Genomic DNA, 14,269 nt, shown 5'->3' on the forward strand with positions numbered 1-14,269 from the left:
CATATGATAATTATGTGCGCATATTTTAATAGGTGCGATCATACCAGCACTAATTCACCGGATCCCATCAGAACTCCGCAGTTAAACGTGCTTGGGCGAGAGTAGTACTAGGATGGGTGACCTCCTGGGAAGTCCTCGTGTTGCACCTCTTTTTTTTTTTTTTTTTTTTTTTTTTTTTACGTCGTGCTTGCCCTCGTTCTTTAAACGGCGCTATCTTGAATAGTTTAGCTAAAGCGAGTCTCAATGACCTTATTTTAGGCAAGCTCGCACGGGCCCGCAGGGATTCGCAGCTCGACTTACCCTACGTCGCAAGACATGCATATGATAATTATGTGCGCATATTATAATAGGTGCGATCATACCAGCACTAATGCAACGGATCCCATCAGAACTCCGCAGTTAAGCGTGCTTGGGCGAGAGTAGTACTAGGATGGGTGACCTCCTGGGAAGTCCTCGTGTTGCACCTCTTTTTTTTTTTTTTTTTTTTTTACGTCGTGCTTACCCTCGTTCTTTAAACGGCGCTATCTTGCACAGTTTAGTTAAAGCGAGTCTCAATGACCTGATTTTAGGCAAGCACCCACGGGCCCCGCAGGGATTTGCAACTCGACTTACCCTACGTCGCGAGACATGCATATGATAATTATGTGCGCATATTTTAATAAGTGCGATCATACCAGCACTAATGCACCGGATCCCATCAGAACTCCGCAGTTAAGCGTGCTTGGGCGAGAGTAGTACTAGGATGGGTGACCTCCTGGGAAGTCCTCGTGTTGCACCTCTTTTTTTTTTTTACGTCGTGCTTACCCTCGTTCTTTAAACGGCGCTATCTTGCACAGTTTTGTTAAAGCGAGTCTCAATGACCTGATTTTAGGCAAGCTCCCACGGGCCCCGCAGGGATTTGCAACTCGACTTACCCTACGTCGCGAGACATGCATATGATAATTATGTGCGCATATTTTAATAGGTGCGATCATACCAGCACTAATTCACCGGATCCCATCAGAACTCCGCAATTAAACGTGCTTGGGCGAGAGTAGGACTAGGATGGGTGACCTCCTGGGAAGTCCTCGTGTTGCACCTCTTTTTTTTTTTTTTTTTTTTTTTTACGTCGTGCTTACCCTCGTTCTTTAAACGGCGCTATCTTGCACAGTTTTGTTAAAGCGAGTCTCAATGACCTGATTTTAGGCAAGCTCCCACGGGCCCCGCAGGGATTTGCAACTCGACTTACCCTACGTCGCGAGACATGCATATGATAATTATGTGCGCATATTTTAATAGGTGCGATCATACCAGCACTAATTCACCGGATCCCATCAGAACTCCGCAGTTAAACGTGCTTGGGCGAGAGTAGTACTAGGATGGGTGACCTCCTGGGAAGTCCTCGTGTTGCACCTCTTTTTTTTTTTTTTTTTTTTTTTTTTACGTCGTGCTTGCCCTCGTTCTTTAAACGGCGCTATCTTGAATAGTTTAGCTAAAGCGAGTCTCAATGACCTTATTTTAGGCAAGCTCGCACGGGCCCGCAGGGATTCGCAGCTCGACTTACCCTACGTCGCAAGACATGCATATGATAATTATGTGCGCATATTATAATAGGTGCGATCATACCAGCACTAATGCAACGGATCCCATCAGAACTCCGCAGTTAAGCTTGCTTGGGCGAGAGTAGTACTAGGATGGGTGACCTCCTGGGAAGTCCTCGTGTTGCACCTCTTTTTTTTTTTTTTTACGTCGTGCTTACCCTCGTTCTTTAAACGGCGCTATCTTGCACAGTTTAGTTAAAGCGAGTCTCAATGACCTGATTTTAGGCAAGCTCCCACGGGCCCCGCAGGGATTTGCAACTCGACTTACCCTACGTCGCGAGACATGCATATGATAATTATGTGCGCATATTTTAATAGGTGCGATCATACCAGCACTAATGCACCGGATCCCATCAGAACTCCGCAGTTAAGCATGCTTGGGCGAGAGTAGTACTAGGATGGGTGACCTCCTGGGAAGTCCTCGTGTTGCACCTCTTTTTTTTTTTTACGTCGTGCTTACCCTCGTTCTTTAAACGGCGCTATCTTGCACAGTTTTGTTAAAGCGAGTCTCAATGACCTGATTTTAGGCAAGCTCCCACGGGCCCCGCAGGGATTTGCAACTCGACTTACCCTACGTCGCGAGACATGCATATGATAATTATGTGCGCATATTTTAATAGGTGCGATCATACCAGCACTAATTCACCGGATCCCATCAGAACTCCGCAGTTAAACGTGCTTGGGCGAGAGTAGTACTAGGATGGGTGACCTCCTGGGAAGTCCTCGTGTTGCACATCTTTTTTTTTTTTTTTTTTTTTTACGTCGTGCTTACCCTCGTTCTTTAAACGGCGCTATCTTGCACAGTTTTGTTAAAGCGAGTCTCAATGACCTGATTTTAGGCAAGCTCCCACGGGCCCCGCAGGGATTTGCAACTCGACTTACCCTACGTCGCGAGACATGCATATGATAATTATGTGCGCATATTTTAATAGGTGCGATCATACCAGCACTAATGCACCGGATCCCATCAGAACTCCGCAGTTAAGCGTGCTTGGGCGAGAGTAGTACTAGGATGGGTGACCTCCTGGGAAGTCCTCGAGTTGCACCTCTTTTTTTTTTTTTTTTTTTTTTTTTTTTTACGTCGTGCTTACCCTCGTTCTTTAAACGGCGCTATCTTGCACAGTTTAGTTAAAGCGAGTCTCAATGACCTGATTTTAGGCAAGCTCCCACGGGCCCCGCAGGGATTTGCAACTCGACTTACCCTACGTCGCGAGACATGCATATGATAATTATGTGCGCATATTTTAATAGGTGCGATCATACCAGCACTAATGCACCGGATCCCATCAGAACTCCGCAGTTAAGCATGCTTGGGCGAGAGTAGTACTAGGATGGGTGACCTCCTTGGGCGAGAGTAGTACTAGGATGGGTGACCTCCTGGGAAGTCCTCGTGTTGCACCTCTTTTTTTTTTTTTTTTTTTTTTTTTTTTTTTTTTTTTTTTTTTTTACGTCGTGCTTACCCTCGTTCTTTAAACGGCGCTATCTTGCACAGTTTTGTTAAAGCGAGTCTCAATGACCTGATTTTAGGCAAGCTCCCACGGGCCCCGCAGGGATTTGCAACTCGACTTACCCTACGTCGCGAGACATGCATATGATAATTATGTGCGCATATTTTAATAGGTGCGATCATACCAGCACTAATTCACTGGATCCCATCAGAACTCCGTAGTTAAACGTGCTTGGGTGAGAGTAGTACTAGGATGGGTGACCTCCTGGGAAGTCCTTGTGTTGCACCTCTTTTTTTTTTTTTTTTTTTATTTTTACGTCGTGCTTACCCTCCTTCTTTAAACGGCGCTATCTTGCACAGTTTAGTTAAAGCGAGTCTCAATGACCTGATTTTAGGCAAGCTCCCACGGGCCCCGCAGGGATTTGCAACTCGACTTACCCTACGTCGCGAGACATGCATATGATAATTATGTGCGCATATTTTAATAGGTGCGATCATACCAGCACTAATGCACCGGATCCCATCAGAACTCCGCAGTTAAGCGTGATTGGGCGAGAGTAGTACTAGGATGGGTGACCTCCTGGGAAGTCCTCGTGTTGCACCTCTTTTTTTTTTTTTACGTCGTGCTTACCCTCGTTCTTTAAACGGCGCTATCTTGCACAGTTTTGTTAAAGCGAGTCTCAATGACCTGATTTTAGGCAAGCTCCCACGGGCCCCGCAGGGATTTGCAACTCGACTTACCCTACGTCGCGAGACATGCATATGATAATTATGTGCGCATATTTTAATAGGTGCGATCATACCAGCACTAATTCACCGGATCCCATCAGAACTCCGCAGTTAAACGTGCTTGGGCGAGAGTAGTACTAGGATGGGTGACCTCCTGGGAAGTCCTCGTGTTGCACCTCTTTTTTTTTTTTTTTTTTTTTTTACGTCGTGCTTGCCCTCGTTCTTTAAACGGCGCTATCTTGAATAGTTTAGCTAAAGCGAGTCTCAATGACCTTATTTTAGGCAAGCTCGCACGGGCCCGCAGGGATTCGCAGCTCGACTTACCCTACGTCGCAAGACATGCATATGATAATTATGTGCGCATATTATAATAGGTGCGATCATACCAGCACTAATGCAACGGATCCCATCAGAACTCCGCAGTTAAGCGTGCTTGGGCGAGAGTAGTACTAGGATGGGTGACCTCCTGGGAAGTCCTCGTGTTGCACCTCTTTTTTTTTTTTTTTTTTTTTTTACGTCGTGCTTACCCTCGTTCTTTAAACGGCGCTATCTTGCACAGTTTAGTTAAAGCGAGTCTCAATGACCTGATTTTAGGCAAGCTCCCACGGGCCCCGCAGGGATTTGCAACTCGACTTACCCTACGTCGCGAGACATGCATATGATAATTATGTGCGCATATTTTAATAAGTGCGATCATACCAGCACTAATGCACCGGATCCCATCAGAACTCCGCAGTTAAGCGTGCTTGGGCGAGAGTAGTACTAGGATGGGTGACCTCCTGGGAAGTCCTCGTGTTGCACCTCTTTTTTTTTTTTACGTCGTGCTTACCCTCGTTCTTTAAACGGCGCTATCTTGCACAGTTTTGTTAAAGCGAGTCTCAATGACCTGATTTTAGGCAAGCTCCCACGGGCCCCGCAGGGATTTGCAACTCGACTTACCCTACGTCGCGAGACATGCATATGATAATTATGTGCGCATATTTTAATAGGTGCGATCATACCAGCACTAATTCACCGGATCCCATCAGAACTCCGCAATTAAACGTGCTTGGGCGAGAGTAGGACTAGGATGGGTGACCTCCTGGGAAGTCCTCGTGTTGCACCTCTTTTTTTTTTTTTTTTTTTTTTTACGTCGTGCTTACCCTCGTTCTTTAAACGGCGCTATCTTGCACAGTTTTGTTAAAGCGAGTCTCAATGACCTGATTTTAGGCAAGCTCCCACGGGCCCCGCAGGGATTTGCAACTCGACTTACCCTACGTCGCGAGACATGCATATGATAATTATGTGCGCATATTTTAATAGGTGCGATCATACCAGCACTAATTCACCGGATCCCATCAGAACTCCGCAGTTAAACGTGCTTGGGCGAGAGTAGTACTAGGATGGGTGACCTCCTGGGAAGTCCTCGTGTTGCACCTCTTTTTTTTTTTTTTTTTTTTTTACGTCGTGCTTACCCTCGTTCTTTAAACGGCGCTATCTTGCACAGTTTTGTTAAAGCGAGTCTCAATGACCTGATTTTAGGCAAGCTCCCACGGGCCCCGCAGGGATTTGCAACTCGACTTACCCTACGTCGCGAGACATGCATATGATAATTATGTGCGCATATTATAATAGGTGCGATCATACCAGCACTAATGCAACGGATCCCATCAGAACTCCGCAGTTAAGCGTGCTTGGGCGAGAGTAGTACTAGGATGGGTGACCTCCTGGGAAGTCCTCGTGTTGCACCTCTTTTTTTTTTTTTTTTTTTTTTACTTTTTTTTTTTTTTTTTTTTTTTTTTTTTTTTTTTACGTCGTGCTTGCCCTCGTTCTTTAAACGGCGCTATCTTGAATAGTTTAGCTAAAGCGAGTCTCAATGACCTTATTTTAGGCAAGCTCGCACGGGCCCGCAGGGATTCGCAGCTCGACTTACCCTACGTCGCAAGACATGCATATGATAATTATGTGCGCATATTATAATAGGTGCGATCATACCAGCACTAATGCAACGGATCCCATCAGAACTCCGCAGTTAAGCGTGCTTGGGCGAGAGTAGTACTAGGATGGGTGACCTCCTGGGAAGTCCTCGTGTTGCACCTCTTTTTTTTTTTTTTTACGTCGTGCTTACCCTCGTTCTTTAAACGGCGCTATCTTGCACAGTTTAGTTAAAGCGAGTCTCAATGACCTGATTTTAGGCAAGCTCCCACGGGCCCCGCAGGGATTTGCAACTCGACTTACCCTACGTCGCGAGACATGCATATGATAATTATGTGCGCATATTTTAATAGGTGCGATCATACCAGCACTAATGCACCGGATCCCATCAGAACTCCGCAGTTAAGCATCCTTGGGCGAGAGTAGTACTAGGATGGGTGACCTCCTGGGAAGTCCTCGTGTTGCACCTCTTTTTTTTTTTTACGTCGTGCTTACCCTCGTTCTTTAAACGGCGCTATCTTGCACAGTTTTGTTAAAGCGAGTCTCAATGACCTGATTTTAGGCAAGCTCCCACGGGCCCCGCAGGGATTTGCAACTCGACTTACCCTACGTCGCGAGACATGCATATGATAATTATGTGCGCATATTTTAATAGGTGCGATCATACCAGCACTAATTCACCGGATCCCATCAGAACTCCGCAGTTAAACGTGCTTGGGCGAGAGTAGTACTAGGATGGGTGACCTCCTGGGAAGTCCTCGTGTTGCACCTCTTTTTTTTTTTTTTTTTTTTTTTTTTACGTCGTGCTTACCCTCGTTCTTTAAATGGCGCTATCTTGCACAGTTTTGTTAAAGCGAGTCTCAATGACCTGATTTTAGGCAAGCTCCCACGGGCCCCGCAGGGATTTGCAACTCGACTTACCCTACGTCGCGAGACATGCATATGATAATTATGTGCGCATATTTTAATAGGTGCGATCATACCAGCACTAATGCACCGGATCCCATCAGAACTCCGCAGTTAAGCGTGCTTGGGCGAGAGTAGTACTAGGATGGGTGACCTCCTGGGAAGTCCTCGTGTTGCACCTCTTTTTTTTTTTTACGTCGTGCTTACCCTCGTTCTTTAAACGGCGCTATCTTGCACAGTTTTGTTAAAGCGAGTCTCAATGACCTGATTTTAGGCAAGCTCCCACGGGCCCCGCAGGGATTTGCAACTCGACTTACCCTACGTCGCGAGACATGCATATGATAATTATGTGCGCATATTTTAATAGGTGCGATCATACCAGCACTAATTCACCGGATCCCATCAGAACTCCGCAATTAAACGTGCTTGGGCGAGAGTAGGACTAGGATGGGTGACCTCCTGGGAAGTCCTCGTGTTGCACCTCTTTTTTTTTTTTTTTTTTTTTTTACGTCGTGCTTACCCTCGTTCTTTAAACGGCGCTATCTTGCACAGTTTTGTTAAAGCGAGTCTCAATGACCTGATTTTAGGCAAGCTCCCACGGGCCCCGCAGGGATTTGCAACTCGACTTACCCTACGTCGCGAGACATGCATATGATAATTATGTGCGCATATTTTAATAGGTGCGATCATACCAGCACTAATTCACCGGATCCCATCAGAACTCCGCAGTTAAACGTGCTTGGGCGAGAGTAGTACTAGGATGGGTGACCTCCTGGGAAGTCCTCGTGTTGCACCTCTTTTTTTTTTTTTTTTTTTTTTTACGTCGTGCTTACCCTCGTTCTTTAAACGGCGCTATCTTGCACAGTTTTGTTAAAGCGAGTCTCAATGACCTGATTTTAGGCAAGCTCCCACGGGCCCCGCAGGGATTTGCAACTCGACTTACCCTACGTCGCGAGACATGCATATGATAATTATGTGCGCATATTATAATAGGTGCGATCATACCAGCACTAATGCAACGGATCCCATCAGAACTCCGCAGTTAAGCATGCTTGGGCGAGAGTAGTACTAGGATGGGTGACCTCCTGGGAAGTCCTCGTGTTGCACCTCTTTTTTTTTTTTTTTTTTTTTTCTTTTTTTTTTTTTTTTTTTTTTTTTTTTTTTTTACGTCGTGCTTGCCCTCGTTCTTTAAACGGCGCTATCTTGAATAGTTTAGCTAAAGCGAGTCTCAATGACCTTATTTTAGGCAAGCTCGCACGGGCCCGCAGGGATTTGCAACTCGACTTACCCTACGTCGCGAGACATGCATATGATAATTATGTGCGCATATTTTAATAGGTGCGATCATACCAGCACTAATTCACCGGATCCCATCAGAACTCCGCAGTTAAACGTGCTTGGGCGAGAGTAGTACTAGGATGGGTGACCTCCTGGGAAGTCCTCGTGTTGCACCTCTTTTTTTTTTTTTTTTTTTTTTTTTACGTCGTGCTTACCCTCGTTCTTTAAATGGCGCTATCTTGCACAGTTTTGTTAAAGCGAGTCTCAATGACCTGATTTTAGGCAAGCTCCCACGGGCCCCGCAGGGATTTGCAACTCGACTTACCCTACGTCGCGAGACATGCATATGATAATTATGTGCGCATATTTTAATAGGTGCGATCATACCAGCACTAATGCACCGGATCCCATCAGAACTCCGCAGTTAAGCGTGCTTGGGCGAGAGTAGTACTAGGATGGGTGACCTCCTGGGAAGTCCTCGAGTTGCACCTCTTTTTTTTTTTTTTTTTTTTTTTTTTTTTTTACGTCGTGCTTACCCTCGTTCTTTAAACGGCGCTATCTTGCACAGTTTAGTTAAAGCGAGTCTCAATGACCTGATTTTAGGCAAGCTCCCACGGGCCCCGCAGGGATTTGCAACTCGACTTACCCTACGTCGCGAGACATGCATATGATAATTATGTGCGCATATTTTAATAGGTGCGATCATACCAGCACTAATGCACCGGATCCCATCAGAACTCCGCAGTTAAGCATGCTTGGGCGAGAGTAGTACTAGGATGGGTGACCTCCTTGGGCGAGAGTAGTACTAGGATGGGTGACCTCCTGGGAAGTCCTCGTGTTGCACCTCTTTTTTTTTTTTTTTTTTTTTTTTTTTTTTTTTACGTCGTGCTTGCCCTCGTTCTTTAAACGGCGCTATCTTGAATAGTTTAGCTAAAGCGAGTCTCAATGACCTTATTTTAGGCAAGCTCGCACGGGCCCGCAGGGATTCGCAGCTCGACTTACCCTACGTCGCAAGACATGCATATGATAATTATGTGCGCATATTATAATAGGTGCGATCATACCAGCACTAATGCAACGGATCCCATCAGAACTCCGCAGTTAAGCGTGCTTGGGCGAGAGTAGTACTAGGATGGGTGACCTCCTGGGAAGTCCTTGTGTTGCACCTCTTTTTTTTTTTTTTTTACGTCGTGCTTACCCTCGTTCTTTAAACGGCGCTATCTTGCACAGTTTAGTTAAAGCGAGTCTCAATGACCTGATTTTAGGCAAGCTCCCACGGGCCCCGCAGGGATTTGCAACTCGACTTACCCTACGTCGCGAGACATGCATATGATAATTATGTGCGCATATTTTAATAGGTGCGATCATACCAGCACTAATGCACCGGATCCCATCAGAACTCCGCAGTTAAGCATGCTTGGGCGAGAGTAGTACTAGGATGGGTGACCTCCTGGGAAGTCCTCGTGTTGCACCTCTTTTTTTTTTTTACGTCGTGCTTACCCTCGTTCTTTAAACGGCGCTATCTTGCACAGTTTTGTTAAAGCGAGTCTCAATGACCTGATTTTAGGCAAGCTCCCACGGGCCCCGCAGGGATTTGCAACTCGACTTACCCTACGTCGCGAGACATGCATATGATAATTATGTGCGCATATTTTAATAGGTGCGATCATACCAGCACTAATTCACCGGATCCCATCAGAACTCCGCAGTTAAACGTGCTTGGGCGAGAGTAGTACTAGGATGGGTGACCTCCTGGGAAGTCCTCGTGTTGCACCTCTTTTTTTTTTTTTTTTTTTTTTACGTCGTGCTTACCCTCGTTCTTTAAACGGCGCTATCTTGCACAGTTTTGTTAAAGCGAGTCTCAATGACCTGATTTTAGGCAAGCTCCCACGGGCCCCGCAGGGATTTGCAACTCGACTTACCCTACGTCGCGAGACATGCATATGATAATTATGTGCGCATATTTTAATAGGTGCGATCATACCAGCACTAATGCACCGGATCCCATCAGAACTCCGCAGTTAAGCGTGCTTGGGCGAGAGTAGTACTAGGATGGGTGACCTCCTGGGAAGTCCTCGAGTTGCACCTCTTTTTTTTTTTTTTTTTTTTTTTTTTTACGTCGTGCTTACCCTCGTTCTTTAAACGGCGCTATCTTGCACAGTTTAGTTAAAGCGAGTCTCAATGACCTGATTTTAGGCAAGCTCCCACGGGCCCCGCAGGGATTTGCAACTCGACTTACCCTACGTCGCGAGACATGCATATGATAATTATGTGCGCATATTTTAATAGGTGCGATCATACCAGCACTAATGCACCGGATCCCATCAGAACTCCGCAGTTAAGCATGCTTGGGCGAGAGTAGTACTAGGATGGGTGACCTCCTTGGGCGAGAGTAGTACTAGGATGGGTGACCTCCTGGGAAGTCCTCGTGTTGCACCTCTTTTTTTTTTTTTTTTTTTTTTTTTTTTTTTTTTTTTTACGTCGTGCTTACCCTCGTTCTTTAAACGGCGCTATCTTGCACAGTTTTGTTAAAGCGAGTCTCAATGACCTGATTTTAGGCAAGCTCCCACGGGCCCCGCAGGGATTTGCAACTCGACTTACCCTACGTCGCGAGACATGCATATGATAATTATGTGCGCATATTTTAATAGGTGCGATCATACCAGCACTAATTCACCAGATCCCATCAGAACTCCGCAGTTAAGCGTGCTTGGGCGAGAGTAGTACTAGGATGGGTGACCTCCTGGGAAGTCCTCGTGTTGCACCTCTTTTTTTTTTTTTTTTTTTTTTTACGTCGTGCTTACCCTCGTTCTTTAAACGGCGCTATCTTGAATAGTTTAGCTAAAGCGAGTCTCAATGACCTCATTTTAGGCAAGCTCGCACGGGCCCCGCAGGGATTCGCAGCTCGACTTACCCTACGTCGCAAGACATGCATATGATAATTATGTGCGCATATTATAATAGGTGCGATCATACTAGCACTAATGCACCGGATCCCATCAGAACTCCGCAGTTAAGCGTGCTTGGGCGAGAGTAGTACTAGGATGGGTGACCTCCTGGGAAGTCCTCGTGTTGCACCTCTTTTTTTTTTTTTTTTTTTACGTCGTGCTTACCCTCGTTCTTTAAACGGCGCTATCTTGAATAGTTTAGCTAAAGCGAGTCTCAATGACCTCATTTTAGGCAAGCTCGCACGGGCCCCGCAGGGATTCGCAGCTCGACTTACCCTACGTCGCAAGACATGCATATGATAATTATGTGCGCATATTATAATAGGTGCGATCATACCAGCACTAATGCACCGGATCCCATCAGAACTCCGCAGTTAAGCGTGCTTGGGCGAGAGTAGTACTAGGATGGGTGACCTCCTGGGAAGTCCTCGTGTTGCACCTCTTTTTTTTTTTTTTTTTTTACGTCGTGCTTGCCCTCGTTCTTTAAACGGTGCTATCTTGAATAGTTTAGCTAAAGCGAGTCTCAATGACCTTATTTTAGGCAAGCTCGCACGGGCCCGCAGGGATTCGCAGATCGACTTACCCTACGTCGCAAGACATGCATATGATAATTATGTGCGCATATTTTAATAGGTGCGATCATACCAGCACTAATGCACCGGATCCCATCAGAACTCCGCAGTTAAGCGTGCTTGGGCGAGAGTAGTACTAGGATGGGTGACCTCCTGGGAAGTCCTCGTGTTGCACCTCTTTTTTTTTTTTACGTCGTGCTTACCCTCGTTCTTTAAACGGCGCTATCTTGCACAGTTTTGTTAAAGCGAGTCTCAATGACCTGATTTTAGGCAAGCTCCCACGGGCCCCGCAGGGATTTGCAACTCGACTTACCCTACGTCGCGAGACATGCATATGATAATTATGTGCGCATATTTTAATAGGTGCGATCATACCAGCACTAATTCACCGGATCCCATCAGAACTCCGCAATTAAACGTGCTTGGGCGAGAGTAGTACTAGGATGGGTGACCTCCTGGGAAGTCCTCGTGTTGCACCTCTTTTTTTTTTTTACGTCGTGCTTACCCTCGTTCTTTAAACGGCGCTATCTTGCACAGTTTTGTTAAAGCGAGTCTCGATGACCTGATTTTAGGCAAGCTCCCACGGGCCCCGCAGGGATTTGCAACTCGACTTACCCTACGTCGCGAGACATGCATATGATAATTATGTGCGCATATTTTAATAGGTGCGATCATACCAGCACTAATTCACCGGATCCCATCAGAACTCCGCAGTTAAACGTGCTTGGGCGAGAGTAGTACTAGGATGGGTGACCTCCTGGGAAGTCCTCGTGTTGCACCTCTTTTTTTTTTTTTTTTTTTTTTTTTTACGTCGTGCTTACCCTCGTTCTTTAAACGGCGCTATCTTGCACAGTTTTGTTAAAGCGAGTCTCAATGACCTGATTTTAGGCAAGCTCCCACGGGCCCCGCAGGGATTTGCAACTCGACTTACCCTACGTCGCGAGACATGCATATGATAATTATGTGCGCATATTTTAATAGGTGCGATCATACCAGCACTAATGCACCGGATCCCATCAGAACTCCGCAGTTAAGCGTGCTTGGGTGAGAGTAGTACTAGGATGGGTGACCTCCTGGGAAGTCCTCGTGTTACACCTCTTTTTTTTTTTTTTTTTTTTTTTTTTTTTTTTTTTTTACGTCGTGCTTACCCTCGTTCTTTAAACGGCGCTATCTTGCACAGTTTAGTTAAAACGAGTCTCAATGACCTGATTTTAGGCAAGCTCCCACGGGCCCCGCAGGGATTTGCAACTCGACTTACCCTACGTCGCGAGACATGCATATGATAATTATGTGCGCATATTTTAATAGGTGCGATCATACCAGCACTAATGCACCGGATCCCATCAGAACTCCGCAGTTAAGCATGCTTGGGCGAGAGTAGTACTAGGATGGGTGACCTCCTTGGGCGAGAGTAGTACTAGGATGGGTGACCTCCTGGGAAGTCCTCGTGTTGCACCTCTTTTTTTTTTTTTTTTTTTTTTTTTTTTTTTTTTTTTTTTTTTTTTTTTTTACGTCGTGCTTACCCTCGTTCTTTAAACGGCGCTATCTTGCACAGTTTTGTTAAAGCGAGTCTCAATGACCTGATTTTAGGCAAGCTCCCACGGGCCCCGCAGGGATTTGCAACTCGACTTACCCTACGTCGCGAGACATGCATATGATAATTATGTGCGCATATTTTAATAGGTGCGATCATACCAGCACTAATTCACCAGATCCCATCAGAACTCCGCAGTTAAGCGTGCTTGGGCGAGAGTAGTACTAGGATGGGTGACCTCCTGGGAAGTCCTCGTGTTGCACCTCTTTTTTTTTTTTTTTTTTTTTACGTCGTGCTTACCCTCGTTCTTTAAACGGCGCTATCTTGAATAGTTTAGCTAAAGCGAGTCTCAATGACCTCATTTTAGGCAAGCTCGCACGGGCCCCGCAGGGATTCGCAGCTCGACTTACCCTACGTCGCAAGACATGCATATGATAATTATGTGCGCATATTATAATAGGTGCGATCATACCAGCACTAATGCACCGGATCCCATCAGAACTCCGCAGTTAAGCGTGCTTGGGCGAGAGTAGTACTAGGATGGGTGACCTCCTGGGAAGTCCTCGTGTTGCACCTCTTTTTTTTTTTTTTTTTTTACGTCGTGCTTGCCCTCGTTCTTTAAACGGTGCTATCTTGAATAGTTTAGCTAAAGCGAGTCTCAATGACCTTATTTTAGGCAAGCTCGCACGGGCCCGCAGGGATTCGCAGCTCGACTTACCCTACGTCGCAAGACATGCATATGATAATTATGTGCGCATATTATAATAGGTGTGATCATACCAGCACTAATGCAACGGATCCCATCAGAACTCCGCAGTTAAGCGTGCTTGGGCGAGAGTAGTACTAGGATGGGTGACTTCCTGGGAAGTCCTCGTGTTGCACCTCTTTTTTTTTTTTTTTTTTTTTTTTACGTCGTGCTTACCCTCGTTCTTTAAACGGCGCTATCTTGCACAGTTTTGTTAAAGCGAGTCTCAATGACCTGATTTTAGGCAAGCTCCCACGGGCCCCGCAGGGATTTGCAACTCGACTTACCCTACGTCGCGAGACATGCATATGATAATTATGTGCGCATATTTTAATAGGTGCGATCATACCAGCTATAATTCACCGGATCCCATCAGAACTCCGCAGTTAAACGTGCTTGGGCGAGAGTAGTACTAGGATGGGTGACCTCCTGGGAAGTCCTCGTGTTGCACCTATTTTTTTTTTTTTTTTTTTACGTCGTGCTTACCCTCGTTCTTTAAACGGCGCTATCTTGCACAGTTTTGTTAAAGCGAGTCTCAATGACCTGATTTTAGGCTAGCTCCCACGGGCCCCGCAGGGATTTGCAACTCGACTTACCCTACGTCGCGAGACATGCA

General features: G+C 46.0%; 38 non-coding genes and 7 pseudogenes across 38 annotated transcripts; all 45 read left to right on the forward strand.

Annotated features, from left to right (window-relative positions):
• Positions 1-30: 30 nt before the first annotated feature.
• LOC148559449 (5S ribosomal RNA) lies at positions 31-149 on the forward strand. Its single transcript, XR_015889588.1, has one exon. It is a non-coding gene; the product is annotated as a 5S ribosomal RNA (ribosomal RNA).
• Positions 150-348: 199 nt separating this feature from the next.
• LOC148559450 (5S ribosomal RNA) lies at positions 349-467 on the forward strand. The gene has a single exon (XR_015889910.1). It is a non-coding gene; the product is annotated as a 5S ribosomal RNA (ribosomal RNA).
• A 193-nt stretch (positions 468-660) lies between these two features.
• On the forward strand, positions 661-779 carry LOC148559451 (5S ribosomal RNA). The gene has a single exon (XR_015889449.1). It is a non-coding gene; the product is annotated as a 5S ribosomal RNA (ribosomal RNA).
• A 183-nt stretch (positions 780-962) lies between these two features.
• Positions 963-1,081, forward strand: LOC148559452 (5S ribosomal RNA; annotated as a pseudogene).
• Positions 1,082-1,276: 195 nt separating this feature from the next.
• LOC148559453 (5S ribosomal RNA) lies at positions 1,277-1,395 on the forward strand. Its single transcript, XR_015889589.1, has one exon. It is a non-coding gene; the product is annotated as a 5S ribosomal RNA (ribosomal RNA).
• Positions 1,396-1,591: 196 nt separating this feature from the next.
• On the forward strand, positions 1,592-1,710 carry LOC148559454 (5S ribosomal RNA). Its single transcript, XR_015891005.1, has one exon. It is a non-coding gene; the product is annotated as a 5S ribosomal RNA (ribosomal RNA).
• A 186-nt stretch (positions 1,711-1,896) lies between these two features.
• Positions 1,897-2,015, forward strand: LOC148559455 (5S ribosomal RNA). The gene has a single exon (XR_015889768.1). It is a non-coding gene; the product is annotated as a 5S ribosomal RNA (ribosomal RNA).
• Positions 2,016-2,198: 183 nt separating this feature from the next.
• LOC148559456 (5S ribosomal RNA) lies at positions 2,199-2,317 on the forward strand. The gene has a single exon (XR_015890539.1). It is a non-coding gene; the product is annotated as a 5S ribosomal RNA (ribosomal RNA).
• A 193-nt stretch (positions 2,318-2,510) lies between these two features.
• On the forward strand, positions 2,511-2,629 carry LOC148559457 (5S ribosomal RNA). The gene has a single exon (XR_015889444.1). It is a non-coding gene; the product is annotated as a 5S ribosomal RNA (ribosomal RNA).
• Positions 2,630-2,829: 200 nt separating this feature from the next.
• LOC148559458 (5S ribosomal RNA) lies at positions 2,830-2,982 on the forward strand (annotated as a pseudogene).
• Positions 2,983-3,198: 216 nt separating this feature from the next.
• LOC148559459 (5S ribosomal RNA) lies at positions 3,199-3,317 on the forward strand. The gene has a single exon (XR_015891527.1). It is a non-coding gene; the product is annotated as a 5S ribosomal RNA (ribosomal RNA).
• Positions 3,318-3,513: 196 nt separating this feature from the next.
• Positions 3,514-3,632, forward strand: LOC148559460 (5S ribosomal RNA). Its single transcript, XR_015889917.1, has one exon. It is a non-coding gene; the product is annotated as a 5S ribosomal RNA (ribosomal RNA).
• Positions 3,633-3,816: 184 nt separating this feature from the next.
• Positions 3,817-3,935, forward strand: LOC148559461 (5S ribosomal RNA). Its single transcript, XR_015889590.1, has one exon. It is a non-coding gene; the product is annotated as a 5S ribosomal RNA (ribosomal RNA).
• Positions 3,936-4,128: 193 nt separating this feature from the next.
• Positions 4,129-4,247, forward strand: LOC148559462 (5S ribosomal RNA). The gene has a single exon (XR_015889911.1). It is a non-coding gene; the product is annotated as a 5S ribosomal RNA (ribosomal RNA).
• A 194-nt stretch (positions 4,248-4,441) lies between these two features.
• LOC148559463 (5S ribosomal RNA) lies at positions 4,442-4,560 on the forward strand. Its single transcript, XR_015889450.1, has one exon. It is a non-coding gene; the product is annotated as a 5S ribosomal RNA (ribosomal RNA).
• A 183-nt stretch (positions 4,561-4,743) lies between these two features.
• LOC148559464 (5S ribosomal RNA) lies at positions 4,744-4,862 on the forward strand (annotated as a pseudogene).
• A 194-nt stretch (positions 4,863-5,056) lies between these two features.
• On the forward strand, positions 5,057-5,175 carry LOC148559465 (5S ribosomal RNA). Its single transcript, XR_015889591.1, has one exon. It is a non-coding gene; the product is annotated as a 5S ribosomal RNA (ribosomal RNA).
• Positions 5,176-5,368: 193 nt separating this feature from the next.
• LOC148559466 (5S ribosomal RNA) lies at positions 5,369-5,487 on the forward strand. The gene has a single exon (XR_015889912.1). It is a non-coding gene; the product is annotated as a 5S ribosomal RNA (ribosomal RNA).
• Positions 5,488-5,716: 229 nt separating this feature from the next.
• On the forward strand, positions 5,717-5,835 carry LOC148559467 (5S ribosomal RNA). The gene has a single exon (XR_015889913.1). It is a non-coding gene; the product is annotated as a 5S ribosomal RNA (ribosomal RNA).
• Positions 5,836-6,021: 186 nt separating this feature from the next.
• LOC148559468 (5S ribosomal RNA) lies at positions 6,022-6,140 on the forward strand. Its single transcript, XR_015890949.1, has one exon. It is a non-coding gene; the product is annotated as a 5S ribosomal RNA (ribosomal RNA).
• A 183-nt stretch (positions 6,141-6,323) lies between these two features.
• Positions 6,324-6,442, forward strand: LOC148559469 (5S ribosomal RNA). The gene has a single exon (XR_015889592.1). It is a non-coding gene; the product is annotated as a 5S ribosomal RNA (ribosomal RNA).
• A 197-nt stretch (positions 6,443-6,639) lies between these two features.
• LOC148559470 (5S ribosomal RNA) lies at positions 6,640-6,758 on the forward strand. The gene has a single exon (XR_015887574.1). It is a non-coding gene; the product is annotated as a 5S ribosomal RNA (ribosomal RNA).
• A 183-nt stretch (positions 6,759-6,941) lies between these two features.
• LOC148559471 (5S ribosomal RNA) lies at positions 6,942-7,060 on the forward strand (annotated as a pseudogene).
• A 194-nt stretch (positions 7,061-7,254) lies between these two features.
• Positions 7,255-7,373, forward strand: LOC148559472 (5S ribosomal RNA). The gene has a single exon (XR_015889593.1). It is a non-coding gene; the product is annotated as a 5S ribosomal RNA (ribosomal RNA).
• Positions 7,374-7,567: 194 nt separating this feature from the next.
• LOC148559473 (5S ribosomal RNA) lies at positions 7,568-7,686 on the forward strand. The gene has a single exon (XR_015890934.1). It is a non-coding gene; the product is annotated as a 5S ribosomal RNA (ribosomal RNA).
• A 226-nt stretch (positions 7,687-7,912) lies between these two features.
• On the forward strand, positions 7,913-8,031 carry LOC148559474 (5S ribosomal RNA). Its single transcript, XR_015889594.1, has one exon. It is a non-coding gene; the product is annotated as a 5S ribosomal RNA (ribosomal RNA).
• Positions 8,032-8,227: 196 nt separating this feature from the next.
• Positions 8,228-8,346, forward strand: LOC148559475 (5S ribosomal RNA). Its single transcript, XR_015889445.1, has one exon. It is a non-coding gene; the product is annotated as a 5S ribosomal RNA (ribosomal RNA).
• Positions 8,347-8,548: 202 nt separating this feature from the next.
• On the forward strand, positions 8,549-8,701 carry LOC148559476 (5S ribosomal RNA; annotated as a pseudogene).
• Positions 8,702-8,904: 203 nt separating this feature from the next.
• On the forward strand, positions 8,905-9,023 carry LOC148559477 (5S ribosomal RNA). The gene has a single exon (XR_015890522.1). It is a non-coding gene; the product is annotated as a 5S ribosomal RNA (ribosomal RNA).
• A 187-nt stretch (positions 9,024-9,210) lies between these two features.
• LOC148559478 (5S ribosomal RNA) lies at positions 9,211-9,329 on the forward strand. The gene has a single exon (XR_015889769.1). It is a non-coding gene; the product is annotated as a 5S ribosomal RNA (ribosomal RNA).
• Positions 9,330-9,512: 183 nt separating this feature from the next.
• LOC148559479 (5S ribosomal RNA) lies at positions 9,513-9,631 on the forward strand. Its single transcript, XR_015889595.1, has one exon. It is a non-coding gene; the product is annotated as a 5S ribosomal RNA (ribosomal RNA).
• Positions 9,632-9,824: 193 nt separating this feature from the next.
• On the forward strand, positions 9,825-9,943 carry LOC148559480 (5S ribosomal RNA). Its single transcript, XR_015889447.1, has one exon. It is a non-coding gene; the product is annotated as a 5S ribosomal RNA (ribosomal RNA).
• Positions 9,944-10,141: 198 nt separating this feature from the next.
• LOC148559481 (5S ribosomal RNA) lies at positions 10,142-10,294 on the forward strand (annotated as a pseudogene).
• Positions 10,295-10,503: 209 nt separating this feature from the next.
• On the forward strand, positions 10,504-10,622 carry LOC148559482 (5S ribosomal RNA). Its single transcript, XR_015890437.1, has one exon. It is a non-coding gene; the product is annotated as a 5S ribosomal RNA (ribosomal RNA).
• A 194-nt stretch (positions 10,623-10,816) lies between these two features.
• LOC148559483 (5S ribosomal RNA) lies at positions 10,817-10,935 on the forward strand. The gene has a single exon (XR_015889356.1). It is a non-coding gene; the product is annotated as a 5S ribosomal RNA (ribosomal RNA).
• A 190-nt stretch (positions 10,936-11,125) lies between these two features.
• On the forward strand, positions 11,126-11,244 carry LOC148559484 (5S ribosomal RNA). Its single transcript, XR_015887584.1, has one exon. It is a non-coding gene; the product is annotated as a 5S ribosomal RNA (ribosomal RNA).
• Positions 11,245-11,433: 189 nt separating this feature from the next.
• Positions 11,434-11,552, forward strand: LOC148559485 (5S ribosomal RNA). The gene has a single exon (XR_015887595.1). It is a non-coding gene; the product is annotated as a 5S ribosomal RNA (ribosomal RNA).
• A 183-nt stretch (positions 11,553-11,735) lies between these two features.
• LOC148559486 (5S ribosomal RNA) lies at positions 11,736-11,854 on the forward strand. Its single transcript, XR_015890867.1, has one exon. It is a non-coding gene; the product is annotated as a 5S ribosomal RNA (ribosomal RNA).
• A 183-nt stretch (positions 11,855-12,037) lies between these two features.
• LOC148559487 (5S ribosomal RNA) lies at positions 12,038-12,156 on the forward strand. The gene has a single exon (XR_015889597.1). It is a non-coding gene; the product is annotated as a 5S ribosomal RNA (ribosomal RNA).
• Positions 12,157-12,353: 197 nt separating this feature from the next.
• On the forward strand, positions 12,354-12,472 carry LOC148559488 (5S ribosomal RNA). The gene has a single exon (XR_015890915.1). It is a non-coding gene; the product is annotated as a 5S ribosomal RNA (ribosomal RNA).
• Positions 12,473-12,680: 208 nt separating this feature from the next.
• Positions 12,681-12,833, forward strand: LOC148559489 (5S ribosomal RNA; annotated as a pseudogene).
• Positions 12,834-13,055: 222 nt separating this feature from the next.
• On the forward strand, positions 13,056-13,174 carry LOC148559490 (5S ribosomal RNA). The gene has a single exon (XR_015890438.1). It is a non-coding gene; the product is annotated as a 5S ribosomal RNA (ribosomal RNA).
• Positions 13,175-13,366: 192 nt separating this feature from the next.
• On the forward strand, positions 13,367-13,485 carry LOC148559491 (5S ribosomal RNA). The gene has a single exon (XR_015887606.1). It is a non-coding gene; the product is annotated as a 5S ribosomal RNA (ribosomal RNA).
• Positions 13,486-13,674: 189 nt separating this feature from the next.
• Positions 13,675-13,793, forward strand: LOC148559492 (5S ribosomal RNA). The gene has a single exon (XR_015891032.1). It is a non-coding gene; the product is annotated as a 5S ribosomal RNA (ribosomal RNA).
• Positions 13,794-13,988: 195 nt separating this feature from the next.
• On the forward strand, positions 13,989-14,107 carry LOC148559493 (5S ribosomal RNA). The gene has a single exon (XR_015891456.1). It is a non-coding gene; the product is annotated as a 5S ribosomal RNA (ribosomal RNA).
• The last annotated feature ends 162 nt before the right edge of the window (positions 14,108-14,269 follow it).

This window comes from Arachis ipaensis, chromosome B6 (genome assembly GCF_059453495.1).
Source record: "Arachis ipaensis isolate K30076 ecotype BB chromosome B6, ASM5945349v1, whole genome shotgun sequence".
Classification (NCBI taxonomy): domain Eukaryota; kingdom Viridiplantae; phylum Streptophyta; class Magnoliopsida; order Fabales; family Fabaceae; genus Arachis; species Arachis ipaensis.